Genomic DNA, 5,894 nt, shown 5'->3' with positions numbered 1-5,894 from the left:
ATTACTTGAAGATGTGAAAAGGAGGGGGATGAAAGAAAAAAGGGTGTTAGGCTAGAAATTGTGTGAAATCTACTTACTCAATCTTTGTAACACCCATCCTCGGAGACCCAGGGGCAGTTAGTGGGGCAAGAGAAACGCGAAAAAGCGGGTAAAAAATAGCGCGAAACTGCCAGTTACATAAATCAGCATATAAAAGTTGTATTGACTGAAAGTGCCCCTGGGGAAAGATTCTTACCAGACCAGTTCAAAAAGCTCTCTGAATACTGCCTCGTGATTGGGCAGAAAAATCTTTTGTTTTCCCTTTGTATTATTCTGCCCAATCGGCGAACAGCTTGACTGCGGTCCTTTTGTTGTGTTCTCATGCAAACGAAGTATGTACACAAAGCCAGTTTGCTCGCTATATCTGTCTTGCTTGTTAGCGGAGAATTTGCTCGGGAAGGAAAAGTTTCGGCTAGTGCCTCCCCTGGTCGAAAACGTCGAAAGTTTGACGGCCATGCCCGCGGAGAAACGGCGGATTCTTCAGATTGTGGTCGATCGCAGGAATCGTCACACTTGAATGCTGCTTGCGAGCTATTAAAGTTTGTGTGCGATATGTGCATGTTTTTCAGATCTTTTACGGAAAGATTGATGACAGTTTGAGGCGAAACGTTTCCAAACAAGAGTATATTTTTCACGAACAAACCAGGCAGATGTGTCAAACGGCCGATCGCGACTAGCTACGCGTGCAAAGCGTGCAGCAGCGATTCTAGCACTGGCTTTTGTGTACAAAAGGACCGAAGTCAAGCTGGTCGTCGATTGGGCAGAATAATACAAAGGGAAAACAAAAGATTTTTCTGCCCAATCACGAGGCAGTATTCAGAGAGCTTTTTGAACTGGTCTGGTAAGAATCTTTCCCCAGGGGCACTTTCAGTCAATACAACTTTTATATGCTGATTTATGTAACTGGCAGTTTCGCGCTATTTTTTACCCGCTTTTTCGCGTTTCTCTAGTCCCACAAACTGCCCCTGGGTCTCCGAGGATGTGTAACACCAGCACAATGAAAAGAACATATGACAATTTATAAATGTGTAAGAAATTAACCCTGTTTATACATTTATACAAGTTTTGAGTAGACACCAACTGATTACATTTTATTTTATACATATGTACATATCATTATATTAGAATCATTTTATTAGGTTTGATTACGTTTAAGTGCGTTTAGTTGTTGTCTTACGTCCAAACAATCGAAGATGGTGGATCTAACATTATAGGTGTTAGTAGTTAACACGTAATAGACCTTATGTAAAGACGACTACCGTTGAATTCTGTTGTTTGGTCAATGTTTTTAAAATTTTAAGGCTGCTATAAAACTTTGCGCTTGGAAGAATTTTATGGATACAAAGAACCCTTTTAAACGTAGTCCATTATAACAATTAGAAATATTTTATTTTTTTAACTGTACATTTTTAACATTTCGTTGCAATTTGACCCTGAAAAACCATTTTCATTGGAGAGGCAAATAAAATCTTATCTTTTATTTAAAATTAATGGAATAATATGGTACTTGGAGAAGTTTCATTTGATTCATTTAAATTAAAGAGATTTGTATGGAAAAAGCCATCCTAGCCTGCCAGCCTCGTTGTCATGTTTTTGATTATTTAATGTCTTTGTAACTTTCCATTAGATAGGAGTAATGCATTAAAACGCCATACACTGACTCCCTTTGACTAGATCTTTAAGCAATATATCAAACACGAGAGGCAGTGTTTCATCGGGATATCCAAACACCGAGAAGAGAGTTGAAAATACGACGCGCAGCGGAGTATTTTTGACGAAATTCGAGGTGTTTGGATAGCCGATGAAACACTGTCTCGAGTGTTTGATATATCTTCTCAATCGAAACAAAAACTACGGAGTAAACGGAGAAATAAAATCGTAAAAATCTATGCTAATTAGGATCGGGTTTCCAAACCACCGTCACGGTTATAATTTTCTTTGTTTTAACTTGATGAATTATTAATGAGTTTGAGAAGTAAAGTAATTTAATTCTATTGACAAATGTTTCTGCTGGGAGCCAGAACTTAACAGCAGCCATATTTCAAGTTGACGACCTCACTTGTCACATTTCTGGTTTGTTATGGTAAACCACATTGTCATAACACCTTGTTTGTCTAGTGTTTATGATTTATGTTTACTCTGTATTGCGACGACAGTATATTAAAATACGTGTGAGCAGTGAGTGAGCTAAACGACATTGCAGGGTTTCTCGGTGAAAGTGTATGCAGGCGAACCTTATACCAAAGGCGTTTATCTCTGTAACAATATCTACAACTATTAGTTTAACGTTTTTATTTTGCTAAAGAAAGAAGGCGAAAACGTAAGCAGAAGAAAATTCACGGGAAGATCCGGCCGAAACAATTTGGTTCAAAAAGTGATAATATATTTCCCGGTAATCATCATAAAATTAGGCTAAGCAATTCATTAACATTCATCGTCACAATCTAGCAAAATGGTCCTTCAACAGTATTCAAACCAGCAATCCGAATCAAAACCTTCTTGCAAAACATTTTGACCGTTAAATCAAAGATTTGAAGTTCGCTTGAAATGAAGAATGAAAGAGCAGTTGGCGAAGAATCCACCTGAAAATTTGGATTATGCAATGTGTGCAGAACTGTGGTAAAAAAAAATGGATGTTTTCCTTCATAAAGACGTTCTCCGGAATATTTGTGGAGGTTCTTGGCTGAATAACACTTGATGTTCACTCGTCGACAGTTTTAGTACACTAGATAATAAATTTATAACGAAACTGGACCATTATTTAAAGGTACTGAAATGTCTGTTAGTTTTCCAAATTACGCAAGATCCCCGTCATACTTTCCTTTGAAGAACATTCAGGCATCACCAAGTTCTCAGAACCAGTGAGATATTTGCGTGAATCCCAGAGGCGCTCGTTCTCGCGGAATTTAATCACCGGCGAACACAATTGGAGAAAACGCAAGATTCTGGAAGTTTTGTTTATCGCTCCAAGAAAGCCAGACCTAACTAAAAGCTGCTGGCACGTCAATATATTTATTCTCCATGGGAGTGACCTAAAAATAATTAAGTGCGACTTTCTAGAATTATCAACCAGACAGCGGCACAAGTGGAATAAACGATTTCGCTCATATTTTGCCCATAGATAGGTCCTGGTGGAAACCAAACAGACCGTAGTTAGTTTTTCCTAATACAGCTTCCTTTCGTAGAAATATGTCAAAAAAGATTTCCCCCCCAATTGGGCTCAAAATCCACTTCCGGTTTGACTGATTTTTTTGAAAATTTGATCGCCGCGCGCGTTATACAGCAGCTGTTTATTGATCATTTAATAATATTTATAATGTATTTAGGTCCTTATTGTATGACTGAGGGAAAATAAAACAAATCGAGATTAATTTTTAGCCTGAACCCGGGATAAATCCAAAGGCAAAATTTGCAAATGAGTAGCGAGCGAAATTATGCAGTAAAACTCTGCTATTTTTTTCTATGTGCGATAACTTAAAATATCGTAAAAACAATTTTTATGGGTTAACTAGTCACGTGTCTAATAGGATATCCAAAAAAATTATGGGGAAAAGGTTTTAAGTGGCCCGTTTTGACCTGTATTTATCACTAATTTTACCGATAATCTGCCGTTTTGGTGTGACAGCAATTGCGTGACACAGGTAGTAAACAGCGAATGAAATTATCGTTTTCAATGCATGTTTGACGCTCTTGTGAGAATTCCGTCAAACAACCCATGCAGAAAAACAGGTCATATGGTGAACTATTTAAAAAGGTAAAGGCAATATTAGATTTTTTTTCCCTTCGCTATTTCTGGAACCTTTGCGTGATCTCTACACGCTCTTGATCACAACATGCTAGATGGTACGTCAATTTACGAAGTTCTGTGTTAATAGTTGTTTTAAGACGGAATCCACTAGCAAGTCGAGTAATATTTATTAAAGTTGGACAAAAATCAATTTCCAGAATAATTTAAATCCTATTGCGTTATTTTCTACCCTTAACTAAAAGGTAAAGATGTAAGTAATTATCCGTGATAACACCAACAACAATTTCTTATCAGAGTCTGAGAAAATGAATTTCAAAGTTCACAAGGTATAGGAAAAATCTCACGTGTAGCCATTTTGTAAATTCGTCTTAAGCGATTCAGTGGAATTCAGCGGAACTTCAAAATGTGTTTTCGATGTGTGGTGTTGTTAGAAAAGATTTCTTTTGATAAGATATTTGAAGCAGTAACAAAAAAGTTTGCAATAAGGTGGAAATAATTCTGGTACAACAATTTATTATCCGAGTCTGAGAAAATGATATTTAAAGTTCACAAGCTATGGGCAAAAGCTTACATCTTTTAAGCGATTCAGTGGAATTCAGCGGAACTTCAAAATGTGTTTTCGATGTGTGGTGTTGTTAGGAAAGATTTCTTTCGATAAGATATTTGAAGCAGTAACACAAAAGCTTGCAATCAGGTGTAAATAGTTTTGGTACATAATTTTGTCCAATAACTACTCGAAGTCCTGGCGGATTTCCTCTTAAGCTGTTGATCATTCGATCATCCACAAAAACTGGTCGTATAAAGGAAAGAATTCTCAGTTCAATTATTTTACGTAATAACGAGTCAATATTGTTTGGTTTACTTCTTTGCGTGATCTGAAGGAAACAGCGTTATAATTAAATTATAAGTATTTGTCGAGTGCGATGATGTTGTCGTTGTTGTTCGTTGATGTGTTGTTGTTTCCTTTTTGTCTCAAATTGCCGATATTTTTCCCAATTCATGTCCTTTAAAGGAGAAAAATATAAAGCAGAAGAAATTATTGGGAAGAATTGTATACCAATAGATATCAACATTGAAGGTATTACTGAGGATTTTAAACAATTTTATGGTATAAGACAGATAAAATATAGCCAAATATTGCCTTTCTAAGTTATGTACAAAGTTCTACGTATTTTGTGCCCGAATAGTACGTTTCAAGGAACTGAAGCCTCGATTATGATTAGCGCCAGATTTTAACGCAATATTTGCATCAGTCCTGAATCCAGTTTCTTAATTGCGACCTGCAAATTGTGTAATTAAATTATTTTTATTTTGATAACAAGTCCTTATCCAATTCCACACTTCGATTGGTAAACACGACTCTTCGCTTTTTGCAGAGAAAACAAGATAAATGCTTGTTGGTCTTTTAAGGTCAGTGCTCTTTTTATCGCAGCGACAGTAATCAGGCTACGGAGAAAGTCTCACTATTATCATGCACTAAAAATATAGCACAGCACAAGTCACTCTGAGAGTTTCATGATATGGAGAGTGAAGTAGAGTTGAATCTTGCTCGAGCTACAATTTTTTACACTCCTCAAAGTGTCGAGGTAATGACTGCTAGACCCATGGTCTCGGCTGGCATACTCTACATACATGTATGTTGTTGAAAAAATTTAAAATTCCACCCTGCAAGCTCCCGCCCCCTCACTCTCCCTTCAGGCCTTTGATTTGCCGCAGTCAGTTGTTGCAATAATTTCACCTCGTTTTTCCCATTTTTAGTGGCACAAACAAAACTATTAGCTCTCCATAAAGAGGCTAAGAATTTTTTGGCAAGCTTTGCATTGAAAACAATTGCCCTTATACAACTGAAACCGCCAACAGTGGACAGCAGGAGGGGAGGTGGGCATTTGCCTTTCGTTTCCTTAAAATGGAGTGGAAGGTGGAGTCTTGTTGGCACTGATTTTAGTACAAAATAGTCAGTTTTGTAACAAAAGATGAAAAACTGGTCATCTCCGCTGGATTCACCAGTAGACCGAGTTACATGTCTACCGATTTAACGTAATTATGATTGAAAATACTAACTTTCAGCGATCTGTACTAGAACAGAAATAACACCAGATCTAAAAAC

The sequence above is a fragment of the Oculina patagonica genome, chromosome 4 (assembly GCF_052425735.1).
Source record: "Oculina patagonica isolate OP01 chromosome 4, crgOcupat, whole genome shotgun sequence".
NCBI classification, from domain to species: Eukaryota; Metazoa; Cnidaria; class Anthozoa; order Scleractinia; family Oculinidae; genus Oculina; species Oculina patagonica.
Note: the sequence above shows the minus strand (reverse complement) of the source record.